Below are 18,688 nucleotides of genomic sequence, written 5' to 3'. Positions count from 1 at the left end.
TTGTGATCTGATTTACTGTGAGGTTGGTGTGGCATTGAGGAGCATGCTTTGACGAGAAGCTTGATGGATATTGTTAAATATTTTGTAAAGTAAATAGAAAGATGTATACAAGGAATACACACACACACACACATTGCTGCTGTTGCAACAAAACCTTGTATCTCCACAAAATTTTTAAATACCTTTACATTGTGTGTAAATTTCATAATGAATGGACCAAAAAAAAACCGACCCAAAATGACTTGGAAAAAAGTCTGGCTGCATTTATCATTTTAGTGTGTATGTGTGTGTGTGTGTGTGTGTGTCTGTCAATATATATATATATATATATATATATATATATACACACACATACACACTCTTAAAAAAAGATGGTTCTTCAAGGGATCCTATTAAAGACAGTGGTTCTATATACAGGGTGAGTCAAAAGTCTCAGGACACCGTTTTATCTTATTTTATTTTTTATGCACACACATCCACGATGTGGTACTGAAGGCGGTGTTTGTTGCGGATTTTCTCAGCATACACAATTTGTGATGATGACCCCAGAGATAAAAGTCCATAATAAAATATAAAATAAAATAAGACTGTGTCCTGTGACTTTTGACTCACCCTGTAGAACCACGAACACTCAAAGAACCCTTTGTATGATTAAATGGTTCTCTGCTTGGTGAAATGGTTCTTCAGATTGATGGAAATTGTATTGGGTATGGTTCTGTACAGTACACAACAGATTGACATTGTAACAAAATAAGTACCCTTTCTGGTGCAATATAGAGCCAACAAATGTTCCATCAATCTGAAGAACCATTTCACCATCCAGAGAACCACTTAATTTTGAGTGAGTATATTCTATTATATTCTTATATATATATATATATATATATATATATATATATATATATATATATATATATATATATATTATGGGGAAGAAAGAAATAGAGAAAACAGATGGAGAGAGGGACAGAGAGAGAGACAGAGAGAGAGAAGGAGAGAGAGAGACAGACAGAGAGAGAGAAGGAGACAGAGAGACAGAGCGAGGGAGGGAGATAAATAGAGAGACAGACTGATGTTCACACTTTGAAATAACGTTGATGAAGCTAGAGATATTTTGGATGGTTACAACAGAGCCTTTATAAACCTCTATTCCATAGTTATTACAGAGAAGCTACTGTAGTAACAGCCACAGTGGACTGGAGCTCCGCCCACTCAGCAGCATTCATAAAGTGCAGTTAAAGCGCCAACAGCTTCCCTTCCTGTGGCCACATCTGCAAACGTAGCACTAATTAATGCGTTATATTTCTTTGTTCTGCTCATTAAACGCTAATATAAACCATGTGGAGATCAGAAGGTTCTCTTCCTGCTTTCAATCAGGAATCAGCAGAACCTCAGCTACACACACAGCTGGATACCGAGCACTGAGTTTAAGATTTCAATATAAATTGAAGGACAGCTGGGAGACCTCCAGGCGCCTTAATACAGTTTAAATCGTTTGACATGAGTCACTCTTCACTCCAAACTCTTGGGAAAGTTTTCCGGTTTTCAGATTTGCTGCAGCCGAGCAGAGTTACAGTTTCTAGGCTATGAAGGACCAACTGTTGAAGAACCAGTCTTCTACAGCGCCACCCTGAGGCAGAGCAGTGCTGAAGCTCTAGTTAGTTAAGAACACCAGACACAGAAGCTGATTGTGGGTGAAGCAGATAAACAAAAGTTTAACATCATGAGAAGTTTATTTTCAGGGATGCCCAGAATTTTGACTGAGACATTCAGAGGATCCAAGAGGTTAATTACCTGGGTTGTAGTACCTGAGACTGGTCTGGAGACCGTGAATGAGTGGTCTCGGTCTGGTCTCGACTTCGGGGAGAGGTGGGCTTGGAAACTGTTATGGAGACCAGCCGGTGTAAACAGTTGTTTTGGAAACCTTTATCTGATCAAACAGCCCAGCGCTGCAGCCACACGTTTTCAGTTCTCCTGCAGGTGAAGCTCAGAACTGCTGCATTTCCTCCATTTCAGTTTTGCTTGCACTTAAAATATAAACATAACTAGCTAGCCAGAACAATCAATACATCGAGCTCAATATAAATACAAGATTTTATTTTTGGAAATACTCAACGATATTTGTCATATCTAAAATTACCTTTGGTTAAATGTGTATTTTTCTTTGTGCAAGAAAAAGGTGCAGTACCACCACGGCCCACTGGGGGCACACAGACCACTTGCTGGAAACCACTGCTGTATATGTTTAAATAAAGTCTATTGGTTCTGGATCTGATTGATTTTTTTCCTGATGGTTTAACTGAGTGTTACTTGTTTGTTGATGTTTATCGGTTCTGAAATCCCCCGAGAGCAAATCATAACGTTATTATTGCTGTGTTTTACTATATTTAATGGATGTAGTTTATGTTTGTTTAACCTCAGCTGGTGATTCAGAGAATAACCTCACCACTGCTCCCAGTTCCAATGTGAACTATGACTAAAACTATGATTATACATACACAAATGTGTGCATATAGGTATGTGTATATATATACACACATACATATATATATATATGAGTTTTTAAACACTGTGTCCACTCACTGTCCACTCCACTAGACACTCCTACCTCATCGGTCCATCTTGTAGCTGTAAAGTCAGAGACGACAGCTCAACTGCTGCTGCACAGTTTGTGTTGGTCATCCTTTAGTCCTTCATCAGTGGTCACAGGACGCTGTTGGCTGGATATTTTTGGTTGGTGGACTGTTCTCAGTCCAGCAGAGACACTGAGGTGTTTAAAAACTCCAGCAGCACTGCTGTGTCTGATCCACTCAGACCAGCACAACACACACTAACACACCACCACCACGTCAGTGTTACTGCAGAGCTGAGAATGACCCACCACCCAAATAGTACCTGCTCTGTGAGGGTCCATGGGGGTCCTGACCACTGAAGAACAGGGTAACAGAGTATCAGAGAAACAGATGGACTACAGTCTGTAACTGTAGAACTACAGAGTGCAGCTATACAGTAAGTGGAGCTATATTTATACCTCTTGACTACAACACTGTTCAAAATATACTAACTGCTCATAAACTTAAAACTAGTAGTGGACAGTAATTTATGTCTCCACACTATCAGTATAATTAATATCTAATATTTCTCATTCAGATACGAGTAAGAACGTCATTAGACCGTCTGCCCATTTGTACTGCTTGTAACTTTATGTGGTGAAATTATCTTTTTTAATTAGCTGTTTTGTTTTTTTTACTTCATATATTTTCTAAAGAAATAAGCAAATATGCATTGCCCAACAAACGAAGAGGATGGACCATTTCACAATCTTCTTCCCAAACGACCTCATAATGAGAAATATTAGATATTCTAACTAGATTTATAATGATTTCATATGCCCACCTAGTATTTTTGACCTGTTTCAAAGTTTAAAAACAGGAAAAATAGTTTTTAAGCATTTTTGGAGGGTAAAACTTCCTCTGCTGAGTTGAGTATATCGGTTTGACCCAGAGCAGAAGAGACGATTGGTTTGCCTCAGTCATGTGTCGAGTGTCTAATTCCTGCCGTGCATAGAAAACAGTTTAATGTAATTCAGGAATAATGAATGAAAAACTTGATTAGATGAAATATTGATTATATTGAAAGGGCGGCACGGTGGTGTGGTGGGTAGCGCTGTCGCCTCACAGCGAGGAGGGCCTGGGTTCGATTCCCCGGCTGGGTGACCGGGGTCCTCTCTGCGTGGAGTTTGCATGTTCTCCCCGTGTCTGCGTGGGTTTCCTCCGGGTTCTCCGGTTTCCTCCCGCAGTCCAAAGACATGCAGTCAGGCCAATTGGACGTGCTAAATTGCCCGTGAGTGTGTGGGTGACTGTCTGTCTGCCCTGCGATGGACTGGCGACCTGTCCAGGGTGTATCCTGCCTTCCGCCTGATGACTGCTGGGATAGGCTCCAGCATCCCCCCGCGACCCTGACGGAGAAGCGGCTTAGAGGATGGATGGATGATTATATTGAAATGACCTGAGCTGAAGATCAAGTTTATGGAGAAAAATATATTTTCAAACAAGATTCTTCGCAATTTGACCAGAGAACGTTACGGTTCCTTACAGTTCAGCAGAGCAGAAGGGTTAAAGTGTTCTCTGCAGGGGTGAGATGTTCTTCATATTCAGATGGTTCTTCCAGGGTTCTTTAGTAAAGAAAATGGCTCTATATAGTACCTGTTACAAGCTCACAACAGGCAGAACTTGGTTCTATATACAACATCCGTCTTTTTAAGAGCGTTGAGCGAGAATGTGTGTGGAACCTTTTTGAAAAGGGTTCTACATAACACTGCTACTGCTACTGTTAGAATGTCAAGCTTGCTGTGCTTTGTAGAACCATCTGCAGTACATTTTCCATCAGTCTGAAGGACTCTTTAATGATGCAGAGAACCCTTGAATCATGCAAAATGTTCTTGGTTCTATATATAGAACCATTTCTTTACCAAGGAACCCTTGAAAAAACACTGTTTTAAGTGTTTAAGTTAAGAACAAAGTGTTGACAGAGAATGTGCTGTATGTGGTTCTATATAGAACTTTTGGGAAAGGGTTCTACCATTGTGTACAAGCTTGACATCACTATAGACAAATGCTTTTTGGTTCCGTGTAGAACCATTTATGACATATTCTCCATCAAGCTGAATAACCATTTCACCGTGCAGAGAACCATTTAAATATGAAAAGGGCTCTTTTGGTGTTCATAGTTCTAGAGCCACTTTACTAAGGAACCCTTGAAGAGCCATTTTGGAGTGTGCAGTCTAGTCTAGTCCAGTCCAGAGTCTTTCTCTTCGTGCTGTTCTGGTGAAGATGATCCGTGTGAGTAAAACCAGAGTGATATGATTTTGAAGGAGTGTGAGGTGTAAATGTGTCCAGATGGTGATAAATGAGCGGCTGTGAGTTACTCCGTGTGTGTCTGTGAGCTTCGGCTGACGCTGGTGAAGTCCAGACGCCGGTACTGCTTTAAAACGACTCACCAGTTTGTGACTGTGATTAAAACTCGTCCTGTAACTTCTCGGCTCTTTATTTTTCATTGTTCACTTTCATGGATGCGGGAACTTTTCTTACAGCAGTAAATTACATTGGAAGGCCAAATGTTTGGAAGAAAACTAGTTTTATAAAAATACATTTTTTCATATCCTGTAATTCTTGTTTTTTATTTTTTCCTTTAGGGCCGTGTTTTTAGGCCTTTATGTACCAATAACAGTCATAATGTGTATTTATTTGATCATAAACAAAGATTTTCCAACCTTTCTTTATCTTTTACAATTTATGTAATTTATGTAAATGAGGTGGGGCTAAACTGCTATAAGATGAATGGGTGGGGTTAATCAGCTGTAAAATGAATGGGTGGGGTTAAACTGCTGTAGGCTGGATGGGTGGGGCTAAACTGCTGTAGGCTGAGTGGGTGGGGCAAAACCGATGTAGGCTGAATGGGTGGGGCTAAACTGCTGTAGGCTGAATGGGCAGAGCTAAACTGCTGTAGGCTGAGTGGGCGGGGCTAAACTGCTGTAGGCTGAATGGGTGGGACTAAACTGCTGTAGGAAATTAATTGAAAAATGTTTTGTGAAAAAAATCACTGCTTGATTTTTGAACTGGAGTGTGTGTTTGGCTTGTTCATGTGTGATTTAAGTTAAGTGATACTTTTTTATCCCACAAACGGGGAAATTCCACCTCCACATTTAACCCATCCGTGAAGTGAAACACCACATACACACTAGTGAACACACACACTAGGGGGCAGTGAGCACACTTGCCCAGAGCGGTGGGCAGCCCTATCCACGGCACCCGGGGAGCAGTTGGGGGTTAGGTGTCTTGCTCAAGGACACCTCAGTCATGGACTGTCGGCCCTGGGGATCGAACCAGCAACCTTCCGGTCACAAGGCTGGTTCCCTAACCTCCAGCCCACGACTCCCCCAATCCAGGGCTCATCCGGGATGGTGCAGCATCTACACTGCTGTTATCAGCATTCGCTTCCTGCGCTAACCTGTCAGACCGCGGGTGTGTATGTGTGTGGTACACTGAGCTGTGTTGAGACATGATGTGTGTATATTCTTCATTAGACCATGTGAAAATGTTTTGGTTCACTGAAGCCAGTGCTAACTCTGCTCTGCAGTGTTCCAGCGCTAAACTGTCTAAACTCTGAATGTGCGACAACCGAAGTTAAACTGAGGGAACACAAACGAATTCATTTTCTAAATAAAAGTACAGAAATCCACCATGAGCCCTGCTATGTTTCAGTGTTGTGCTCTGCTGTGTGTTGCTCTAGCATCTAGAGGGTCTTTAATCACCGCGACAAGGTTTTTAACCCGCTGGGGTCCACAAACTCATCAAATTCTCTGTTTCTATATCTGCGTCTGTCTCTTTGTGATGATCCACCTCAGAAATCCAGTTAAAAGCCTTCCTGAATCTGTACAGCCACCCTTTCCGTTCCATCTTATCACGAGATCCTACAAGACTTATGAGCCTATGAAGAGGGGCTGAGATACACATGTGCCTCTCACCATGTGGAACTGGGGGATTTGTGTGTCCTGAGTGTGTATATCCAATATAACCACTATGGACTGACCATCACGCCACAAAGCCTTCATTCTTCATTTAGTCCACATTGGAGACTCGTGTGAAACGCCTGCTAAAGCTGCTGCAGTGGGTTTGGAAAGCAGTGATGTTAACCAATCAGCTCTCAGTAGCAGTAACACTAACCAATCAGCTCTCAGTAGCAGTAACACTAAACAATCAGCTCTCAGTAGCAGTAACACTAACCAATCAGCTCTCAGTAGCAGTAATGTTAGCGTCCTGCTGCCTGAAACCCATTTGTTGTAGAAAAAAAGAAACAAACCGGTGAGTTTTCTTTACTTGTTACATGATATAAATTATAAACTGTTTTAACCTTTAGTTTTCAGCTATTTAGCTCCATTCCCTCCCCTTCATTCTGCTGTTTTGCAGTCAAGTTTTTGATATCAGGGGAAAAGGACGAGGCCAGCCCGGGCTCTGGCTTATACTGATCTAAAACGCAGTTTGCGTGTGCACAAAATGCCAAAACGTGTAGAAACAGCTGTGCTTAAAAAAACCGTGCAGGTGCGGACAAGGCCTCGGTGACGGGGATTTGAGTGGCAGTCAATGGGACTCTGGCCCTTTAAGAGGAGGTGGGGGCGCGGGGAGAAGTAGGCGGAGCTAAAGGTGACACTCACACACACACCCTCAGACAGTGAGAGTCTGGAGTTCACACACACTCACACACTCACTCCCAGACACAGGCGTGCTCTCAGTCTCCCTCCCTCCCTCTCTCTCTCTCTCTCTTTGTGCTCGTTGCGTGTTTCAAAACCTGAAGCTGAAGGAACGCTCAGGTAAGTGGCGCGAGCTCATGGGCTTTATTTGTTTAGAGAGAGCGCGTGTGTTCTGATGGGCTTGTGTGTGTGTGTGTGTGTGTGTGTGTGTGTGTGTGTGTGAGTGTGAGAGTGAGAGAGACTCGGTTTGGGACGAGGCTGAAGTTGGGCTTCTTACTCACCAGCTTCTGAATTCGAACTTTCCGTTCCACCTTAAATGATGCAGCAGTTATTGTACCGCCTCAGGCGCCAGAATGTAACTGCCGCACCATTTAAGGTGGACCGGAAGAATTCCGACTGAGAAGTTGGCGAGCAGGTAAGAGCTGAGCTCAGGCTCGAGCTCTGGGTGTGTTGGGTCTGTGCGTGTGCGTGTGCGCGTACGTGACAATGTGAACTGCAGCGCGCGCAGTTTTTTTTTGTTTTTTTCGCCTCGCGCTGGGTTCGCGCTGCCTGCCCAGCTCGGTGGCGTCACTTTATTTACTTTATTTATTTACCGCGGGTTAAAGTGGTGAAGCCTGTTTTCTCTCCACTGACGGATAAACAAACAAAATTACAGTCATTTAGTGAGTCATAACAATAAACAGCGCACAGTAAATAAATAAGGGAATAAATAATTTAGCAGGAAAAAAAGTCTTTAAATAAAAGGCTTAAAAATAGACTAAATACACGAATAAGTGCATTAATTTACTCTGGCGTTACACTTCATTAGTCAGAGAATTGCTAGAAAAAGTCCGACTAAATGGCTTTTAATATAACGAGAAAATATAATGGAATAATTAAAAATGAAAAAGCTAAAAAAGTTATTTTCTCGTTAAGACAGTTTCTCGTTATTATGGCTTTTCTTTAAAGTGGCTGAAAGGAGCCTTTCACTTCTTTAGCTGCGTGATGATGGTGTGCTTCACTCTTTATGCTGTTTTTGGCTCAGTAATGTGGTTACTGCAGTATGGCACAATTACACTACTGCTGCTACTACTACTACTACTGATGATGATGATGATGATGATGATGATGATGGTGGTAGAAAAACATGACACCGCAGTGCTGAAGGGAGGTCCTGTGGTGGCTTCCTGGCCTCTTTATTCATTTTTAACACACATAGTTTTGCCGTTTTATTGTTATTGTGGAAATAAAGTGTCAGAGCAAAACCTCATATCTCCAGAACAGCGCTCCTGGCGGCTGTCCACTCACAGCGAGGAGGGCCTGGGTTCGATTCCCCAGCCGGGTGACAGGGGTCCTCTCTGTGTGGAGTTTGCATGTTCTCCCCATGTCTGCGTGGGTTTCCTCCAGGTTCTCTGGTTTCCTCCCACAGTCCAAAGACATGCAGTCAGGCCAATGGGACATGCTCAATTGCCCCTGTGTGTGTGAGAGATTGTGTATGTCTGTCTGCCCTGCGATGGACTGGCGACCTGTCCAGGGTGTATCGACCCTGAGGGCGAAGTGGCATAGAAAATGATTGAATGAATGAATGAATGACTATAAAAGCCCCTCAAATGAACAGAACGTGTGTTTTATGATCTCCACACATCACTATATGCTTACAATTCACTGCTGAAAGCCAAAAATCTCCGCCGCTCTTTGTGTTGTTTTCTAAAAGTGATGTTTCCAGAGCAGATCAGTGAAGAGACGCCGTCTGTTTATAGTTTAGAGCCCAGATTTGGGGAAAAACGGGTCGACTTTCAGTAGAAAAACAAAGTTCAGCTTCTTTTATTATAAGGGTTTAAAATGACGTCACCGTCTATTAGACTGGAGAGAAGAGCTACAGCCTCACACGACGCCCAGCTTCTGAATGGAGCTTATGGAATATGAACGTTATGAAGAACATGACCAAGTGCATTTTGGAGCCACCGGTGGTCTCAAGGAGTTTAAGACGTTAGACAGGCATAATGATGCTCTGATATGTTTGAAATCAAACACATCCACAATATTCTTATTCAAAATTGGGCCATATTGCTACATAATTTATCACAGTAACAACAAATATTGTCATGTTGCCCAACGCTTTGAGTGCAGTGAGCAGTGATGTGGTGAGTCTTGATCAATTAATCAATCAGAAGGCCGTTATAGGGCAACCACTAATCAATAACAAGCAGTGGCGTAACTACAGGCGGTTTAGTTTTCACAGGTTAACACTTACGGCTCGTGAGCAGAAAGGCCTGACTGATCAGGTATCAATCAATATTCAGATCTTGCAGATTTATCGATATCTGCAACATTCCAGCAATAAATTGATTATTTATTGGATTGTTTTGTATTTAAATGAACCAACATTTCTGATGGTTTCTTGTTCATATGCCAGTTTTTATGCAGGTAAATTGATTAAAATAAATGTTCCTTTGTTCCTACAAAACTTCCTATGAAAAACATGGATGACAAACAAGCCCTAATAACACACACACACGCGCACACACGCACACGTTCTAAGCCGCTTATCCTCCTGGGTCACTGGGGAGCTGGAGCCCATCCCAGCACTCATTGGGCAGGAGGCCTGAAACCTCATAACAGAAACAAATTAATTTTATCCACTTTCCCGAATTCCCTCCATAATTAATGGTTAAGATGTGAACAGAGTCGTTCGGAGTGGCTGCTTTAGAGAAACTTACCGAGTCAGAGCTGCTCACAGTGGTGGTGATGGGAACCAGACGTCCCCCTCTAAAAGCCCCTCACAGAAAGTTCCTACATGAACTGGTTCTGAATTCACTGCCTGATGACTGAGACGCTGTTTTATGAGAGTTTAGAGAACTTCAACTCCACTCATGGTGGAGGGAGACATGCAGGGCGCTGTGCGGCAAAATAGTCCCCAAAGAAAACTAATTATTCCAGATTTTCCACTGTTTTCCATCATCAACATTCCATATAAGGTCAGAAGACTCGTGTAGGTTCTCTGGTGGTTCTGGATTCTAAATAAAGTGTCTATATCTGTGTTGTAGTCATGGCGACGTCTGGTTCCCATCACCACCACTGTAAAGACTAACCCTATTTGATGACAAATACTTATTCAAAATTTGTGATCACAGTTTTTGGTAGTTTTTTTTAATGTAGCACTACTGATTCTTTTTTCTCTGTTGATATTAGTGTTTGGGATAGTGGTTGGTTAGTGTAGTGGGTAACACCTCTGCCTTCTACACTGTAGACTGGGATTCAATCCCCCACCTGGGCAAACACCCTACATTATACCAATAAGGGTCCTTGGGCAAGACTCCTAACACTGCCTTGGCCTGCCAATATAAAATGGTCAAATTGTAAGTCGCTCTGGATAAGAGCGTCAGCCAAATGCCGTAAAATGTAAAATTATATTATATATATATATCAGAGTAACGAGCTCCGCCCACTCGCTGCACAGTCTGCTGTAAGCCCCGCCTTCTGAAGTACAGACTGAGCCATAAAACTGACCCAATATCAGGTTCAGCTCAGTTTGGTCAGTTTCTCCAGATCAGTATTAATGTTGTTTTGTTCCAGCTGGTCTGTAAAACTTCTTACAGCCCGTTTAGTTTGGCGAATGGTGTTGGGTTCATTTCTGGCTGATTCCAGGTTGTTCAGCTGTTCTTCTGTCTCAGCTGCCGACTGAAAAGCTGCTCAGTGGTGACGACAGTTTGGGAATTTAGTGTCGTCTCGTCTTCAGAGTCGGACCAAATCGGCTGTTGGTCACATGTGATCTTAACAGTGTCCGTTTTCTGTTTGTGGCAGATAACAGCTAACTGGTGTATAAATGTGTGTGTGTGTGTGTGTGTGTATTTGTTACTGTGCTGGGCCTTATAATATCAGAGTTATGCTAGTGATACAGTGGTAACAGTGCAGAGCTGTAAAGCTAAGCTAACTCGGCTGAAGAGCGAGTTTCTTTGCCTGAAGGCCAGAAGAAGCTTTTTCAGTGAGATCTGTGACTTTCTGAGTGGATAAACAGTCTCCATGCTGAGCTATCGCTCTTGGACACTGGACCTTCACCTCTGGTGTCCAGGCTTGTATGCTTTCAGTGTTATGAATGGCAGCGTTGTCTGTCAACCCTCCGCTCAGGCCGAGGTCAGTGGCTGTTGAGGACAGATGACTGACCGCTGTACTGGCTGTGCTTTAGGAGCGATTTATCTAGACCCGACTGATAAAGAACATGTCCAGTTCTCGTTCTGTTCACGACTGTGGAAAACAATCGAGATTAGGCGATTATAGAAATGACCTCAACATGCATGTACACCCCCCACAACACACACACACACACACACACTGTACTTTATTTCATTTCTATTCAAAACAGCCAGTAAGTACAATTTATTCATTGTTCATGTTTCTGAGGAGATTAAATAGAAGATAATCTACTTACTGAATGAATGAGAAAGTCAAAGTGAAAAAACAGGACTTCTCAAAAAATGATGGTTCCTCAAGGGTTCTTTACTAAAGAAATTGGTTCTGTGAACACTCAATCACTTGCGTAATTAGAGGGTTCTTTGCATTGTGAAGGGGTTCTCCAGATTGAAGAATGTGCTGTACATAGTTTTAGATAGAACCTTTTAAAAAATGGGTTTTTGTGTTCTGCTGTTGTCACAGTATCAAGCTTGTATATAATAGAAGAACCATTTTTGTTGCCATATAGAACCGGCTCCATCAATCTGAAGAACCATTTCAGCATGCAAGGGGTTATTTGAGTGTTCATGGTTCTACACACTCTCAGAAATAAAAGTCTGAAACTGTCACTGGGTCAGTGGCCCTCCTGTCACTGGGGTGGTTCCCTCAAGGCTCCGTCTTAGTACCTTTAGTCAGGGAACATAACTGAACCATAATCCAGTGAAATGATCTGTTCTAAGCTGTACTGACTCCACACACCCCGCCTCACCTCCAGGCTTTTATTCTACTGCTCTGTTTAAAACATTCGGTTATGAAAATGTACAAATCCGAACTTTTCACCTGGAAAAACTGATTTAAGGGTCATGACTGGACCTTAAAACCGCTGTAGAACCTTTGAGGGAACCTTTACACTGTTTGTACCTCGATGAATGGGAAAAACGTACCAGAACAGAACCTTTATTTCTAACAGTGTGTAGAACCGTTGTCTTTACTAAAGAGCCCCTGGCGATCTTTTTAGGCGTGTGGACCTACAGAGAACATAGGAGAACATCCTAACAACCACCCGCAAAACCTGGCTGACCACCTCAGAGTCCAGACCTCAACATCACTGAATGTGTTTGATTGCGTCAGAAAATGATCAACCAGCTTCTAAGACTGAGCTTTGGAGGCGTGTCTGCAGATTCAGAACTGAAAGTGAGTCTCCTGAGAAGAACGGAGGCTGGACTGAAGGTGAAGAGACTCGCTGACCCTCACACAGCTGAGAGTCGATTCAGCTGTTGAGGATTCTGGGCAGTTTTCTGTTTTCTGCTTTCCGATGAATGATCGTCCGTTTTCCTGGAGATCCGTACTTGCTCGCCGGAGTGCGACGCTGCTGCCGAGAGTGCTGATTCATATCATTTTTGTATTGTTTTTTTGGTCAGCATGTTTTGATTACAACGTATAAACACTTCTGTAATGCTGTGTGGGTGTTTCCTGGACTCTGGGCCTGCAGCTGTTCCCGATCAGGAACAGTGCATATGGAAGTGTATATAACCTTATAATACAGTTTTATAATTAACCCTCTCTGCACTGTGAAAGTGTTCAGTGTGAACGTCACCTGGCTGCCTTAGCGGTTTCTCAAGGGATCCTCTGTTTGGCAAGTTATGAAAGTAAGTTTTTGTTTGGAATGTAATCAAATCTCAGATTCAAGGCAGCCAGGTCACTTATTTCAACAGTAAATCTGTTGTTAAGAGACTAAAATGTGCGTGTAGGCTTACTTTAGCCTGCAGGTTCATCTTCGTGTTGTCATTGTCTGGACATTCTGGACGTTCCTGCTCACTGCGGTTAGTGAAATGTCACGGCTGGTTATGCAAAACCCGCTGAGCGAGCGGCCGCCCCGGCGCAGGGCTGTACCAACCTTAAAGACGCAGTTTGTCGCTGATTTAATAAAGTCTGATTCATCAATAACGCTGCACAGATCTGCATTAACAGGGGCTGATCTCGCAGTGCTCTCAGCTTTGTCGCAGTGGGGACTCAGCTGGTTCTCGTCACAGGCGGCTCTTTTACAGCGGCGTGTGTTTCATTCCTCAGTAAACAGCGTTTCTCTCGGGCACACGTGACGGAACTGACCGCGAGCTGGAGATGGAACAGTAGATGCCAGTGGGAAACGACGTGATCGGCTCAGGAATGCTTTCGGACTCATTTTCATATTTGAGGAGATCTGTTGGAGCTCATGGACAGATTTGTTTAACTGTATGAAGGACACGGAAAGAGAGCTGTGGCTGAAACGAAGGACGAATGTACTCGTAACTTTCATTTCGCGTGCTAATAAAAAAACAGGAGGACATTCAGAAGCTCAAACTGAACGTTTGTCTTATTATTCAAATTCATATTTGAATATTATTCAAATAACTGAGGGAAGTGTTTCACTGTGCTCGATGGAGGCTAAGCTAATGAGAACGCAAGTTTTAGAGCTGACCGATACAGCGGCTGGCTCTAGAGCTGACCGGTGCAGCAGCTGGCTCTAGAGCTGACCGGTGCAGCAGCTAACGTTAGAGCTGACCGGTACAGCAGCTGGCTCTAGAGCTGACCGGTACAGCAGCTGGCTCTAGAGCTGACCGGTGCAGCAGCTAATGTTAGAGCGGACCGGTGCAGCAGCTGGCTCTAGAGCTGACCGGTGCAGCAGCTGGCTCTAGAGCTGACTGGTGCAGCAGCTGGCTCTAGAGCTGACCGGTACAGTAGCTGGCTTTAGAGCTGACCGGTACAGCAGCTGTCTCTAGAGCTGACCGGTGCAGCAGCTGGCTTTAGAGCTGACCGGTGCAGCAGCTAATGTTAGAGCTGACCGGTGCAGCAGCTAATGTTAGAGCTGACCGGTGCAGCAGCTGGCTCTAGAGCTGACCGGTGCAGCAGCTGGCTCTAGAGCTGACCGGTGCAGCAGCTGGCTCTAGAGCTGACCGGTGCAGCAGCTGGCTTTAGAGCTGACCGGTGCAGCAGCTGGCTCTAGAGCTGACCGGTGCAGCAGCTGGCTCTAGAGCTGACCGGTGCAGCAGCTGGCTCTAGAGCTGACCGGTGCAGCAGCTGGCTTTAGAGCTGACCGGTGCAGCAGCTGGCTCTAGAGCTGACCGGTGCAGCAGCTGGCTTTAGAGCTGACCGGTGCAGCAGCTGGCTTTAGAGCAGAGTTAATTTATTAATTACACCATGCTAAGAACGCTTTATTATGCCGTGTGTTTTATGTGTTCTGTATATTTTCTGTGATTGTCTGTGATTTCAGTTTTTGAGTACTGACATCTAGAACGGTTACCTGAGTTCTCCGGTTCTTGTGCGCGTCCCTCTTTCAGAAACTACAACCTTTTGTGATTCTCAAAGGGAGCAAAAGCGTTTGTGGTACCTCCCACAAGTCAGAGGTCAGGCACTGGTCTAAGTGACCTCTAGACCCTGGGCCGTGATCACAGAGCTCTGGTTCTCTCTGAAACCTCTGGTTTGTTTGAAGTCGCCGTGTTTTCAGCCGTGTTTGTAAACAGGTCCAGGCTGCTGTTTAGCTGAACACATTCACAGCAGCTTTGATGGGTGTTGAACATGTCAGACGTTATAAACTAACTTTTCCCGCGACTCAGCAGTTTACGACGCTTAATTAAACGTCTAAAATGTCTGCTGGTTAACGGACGAGGAGACGTCCAGACATTACAGTCGCGCATGACTTCGACTGTTGCAAAAGAAGGGAAAATTCGTCAGAGCTTTTTGTTTGTAAACCTGCACAAAAACCTGTCAATCAAACCTGTTTATCATTGCCGCTATAAGAGAACCTCAGAGTTCACCGTATCACAACCACATCATAAATACTTTTCTTCACTTCTTTGAGCTTTGAGTTTGATGTAGGATGTAAATAAGACTTACCATGCTCTCCACAGCACACACAGTCCCTCTACTGCAGCCCTTCAGCCCCGCCCATTCAGGCTACAGCAGTTTAACCCCACCCATTCAACCTGTAGCAGTTTAGCCCCACCCATTCAACCTGTAGCAGTTTAGCCCCGGCCACTCAGCCTACGGCGGTTTAGCCCCGGCCACTGAGCCTACGGCGGTTTAGCCCCGGCCACTCAGCCTACGGCGGTTTAGCCCCGGCCACTCAGCCTACGGCGGTTTAGCCCCGGCCACTCAGCCTACGGCGGTTTAGCCCCGGCCACTGAGCCTACGGCGGTTTAGCCCCGGCCACTGAGCCTACGGCGGTTTAGCCCCGGCCACTGAGCCTACGGCGGTTTAGCCCCGGCCACTGAGCCTACGGCGGTTTAGCCCCGGCCACTGAGCCTACGGCGGTTTAGCCCCGGCCACTGAGCCTACGGCGGTTTAGCCCCGGCCACTGAGCCTACGGCGGTTTAGCCCCGGCCACTGAGCCTACGGCGGTTTAGCCCCGCCCATTCAGCCTATGGCAATTTAGCCCCGCCCATTCAGCCTACGGCTGTTTAGCCCCGCCCATTCAGCCTACGGCTGTTTAGCCCCGCCCATTCAGCCTACAGCTCATGCTGAAGACATGAATGTTTCAACCTGCTTTTTGAATTAGGTAAGATACAAGTCAATGAGAACAGAGCTCATTTACATGAATCAGCCTTAAAGGTACAGTAACACCCTGTTTGATTGTAAGAGATAGAGAGAATGAAAAATGGTGATATAAAAATGAATCATTAATAGAGGAGCTCATAGCAGTGAAATGTAGGCTGTGGACTGTTAAGAACGTTCTTTTTTTCCTCTTCTCCTGTGAAGATATAGATTCTGAGAAATGGTGTTTTGTTATGACAGCAGTGATGTTCTGCATAAAGGCCCAGAATGGCCTAGAACTTAGACTTCGAGCTGGGTTCTTCTTTCAGGCTGTTTTTGGTGAAGCAGCTGGAGGGGTGTTCAAACGTCCTGCTGGTCTCTCGCCAAGAGTCAATATTTTCGGAGCGTCTCCTCACCTCGCTGAACCCGAGCACGGATCTGCTGCAGTGGAGGAGGTCTGGAATCCGTCTCCCTCAGAGTTCCTCATGGAGTTCGGAGAAACTGCTGTGTCAGCTGGGTGACCCATGTGTTCAGCTGGAACTGAACCAGGTCCTGCATTCAGAGACGCAGCGGAGGCTTCTCAGCAGGGCTGTCATTGAGGGACGGGCAGTATGACGATATGTTATAGCTATTGTGATGATGCATGTCACAATATGCTTTTCTGAGAATATCGTGGATATCGTCAGTACTTAAAGAACAAAGACTGGCTGCAGGTTTCATTACAAAGTGAGTGTAATTCGGCCTGTTTCATTGGATTTAGTGCAGTTTGTGAAACATTGTGATTATTTTTGAATTATATTTATATATTTATTTATTATTCTATTTATTATAATTGTAGCATTTTATCATATGTGGCCCTACAGATTCTAATTAGTTTGTTCTTATTTTATCTTAAACTAAATACAGTGACGCATATTATGTATTTTGAGAAGGTCTTGAAGTATCATGATATTTTCCTATATTGCCCACCCCTCCTATCGCCCATCAGTTATATTGGTAATTGAGTAATCTAACAATTATTTTGACGTAATGAATCACAAATATTCCAATTTGGTGGATGCGTCTCAGCCAATCACAATCGTGTGTATGCGCTACTTCCTTCACAAAGCAAAGGAAAAGCTACTCAAATCAAACCTGCAGTGAGAACGGCGGCAGCAGCAAGTCAGAATGTTCCAGAAACTCAGAAACTTCCAGAAAAATTATTTTAATATGATGTTTTGTAATTTGTTGTTCTTAGTTTGTCTCCTGATCCAATCAGATTGAACAGGACTGCAGTGCCACATTGTTGATTGGTGATTAAAACATTCTCTGTAAAGATAAATATTAATATCCTAATACTTTGACGTTTTTCAAGTACACTCTTAAGACCTCAACGAAATTCTTGAGGGTTGTGCGAAGCTGAAAGTGCCTTTGCCTGCTTACTAACTCGCATACTTTCTGCGGTTTAGTGTTGCCTGTCGCGGATGCTCCACGTGACGCGATGGCGTTTTATGATAAGCTTCATGACTGCTGGAAAACGATTCCTTCACAGTTCTAAATATGCCGACATTGGAGTACAGAATACTGCCACCATTTAAGGTGGAACGGGACAATTCGGCCAATAAGCTGGTGAATAGAAAGCCAGCTTCAGTCCTCTTGTGAACCTAAATATAAGATAACCTATATGTTTTGGTGCTCAATACTAGTTAGTATTACTGAATAATAGACTTAACATCTTGCATTTGAGGTATTCATTGTATATTTAACAAATGCGTGTTTTACAGTGAAATATTACTGTGTCTGCCCGAGTTGCCCATCTTTGTTTAATGGCACGCCTCTTTTTTATGGACCAATCAGAGGCTTTGTCACGTCTTTGTGCACAGAGTTCGCCCAGCTGCCATGTGCGCGTCATGGCGAATGAAGCCTGCACCACGTCTGTGGTTGTTCTTTTCCTCTGCAGTTACGTCACATTGTTCGCTGGAACCAGGCGAATGTCGTCTCCACAAGAAGTATGTTGAGGCCTTCAAGAAGATGGTTCTTCAAAGGTTCTTTAGTAACGATAAGGGTCGTGGTCATAGAACCTTTTTTGAAGAACAATTTCAGCATGCAAAGAATTACTTGAGCATGTCAAGGGTTTTTTGAGTGTTCATGGTTCTGTGCAGAAGCATTGTCTTTACTTAAGAACGCTTGAAGAAACCTTGATGTCCTCAACATGCTCAGAAAAGCATACTGTAACATTTTGTGACAGTTTTTCATGATACCGATTTTTGTCGAAGTGTCTGGCTGTAATTCTTTGTATTGTTTTTAGTTGTTTAGTGTAAAAGGCTCTACCCTGCGATGGACTGTGCAGGGGGTATCCAGACTTCCGCCCAGTGACTGCTGGGATAGACTCCAGTTCTGTAGACTCCAGTGTTGGCTTTAGCATTACCTCAGCTTCTGTCACTAAAGCCTTCTTCTTTACTAGAGATGAGAACGTGACACTTTAACATCGAGTGATTGAGCGAGTTTCCTGCATTGATTAATGAAAGCAGGATTTCTAGAATTCATTTTGACAAAATATAACATCCAGGTACTTGAAGACATTTTCACGACACACAATACTTGTCATTTTTGTGTATATATGTCTGTATTAATATGTCAATATGTAACTAGATATTTAGTTTTTCTGAGATCTGATTTTCATTAAAAAAAGAACCAGTATTGGCATAGTAGTTTGCGCCATGAACCTGCCGTAATATAATGTACACCAGGTAATGATGCAGCTGCTCAGGATGCTCTCCACAGATCCCCTGTAGAACATGG

General features: G+C 43.8%; 1 protein-coding gene across 1 annotated transcript in view; it reads left to right on the top strand.

Moving 5' to 3' along the window:
* The first annotated feature begins 7,238 nt into the window (after window positions 1-7,238).
* The window catches only part of cdc42ep4b (CDC42 effector protein (Rho GTPase binding) 4b), a 37,233-nt gene continuing 25,783 nt past the window's right edge, over window positions 7,239-18,688 (top strand). The window contains exon 1 of the mRNA XM_017721855.2: window positions 7,239-7,369. The gene's annotated coding sequence lies outside the window, so the exon portion shown is untranslated. The remainder of the gene's footprint in view (window positions 7,370-18,688) is intronic.

The sequence above is a fragment of the Pygocentrus nattereri genome, chromosome 13 (genome assembly GCF_015220715.1).
Source record: "Pygocentrus nattereri isolate fPygNat1 chromosome 13, fPygNat1.pri, whole genome shotgun sequence".
NCBI classification, from domain to species: Eukaryota; Metazoa; Chordata; class Actinopteri; order Characiformes; family Serrasalmidae; genus Pygocentrus; species Pygocentrus nattereri.
This window is presented reverse-complemented; position numbering and strand designations above follow the sequence as displayed.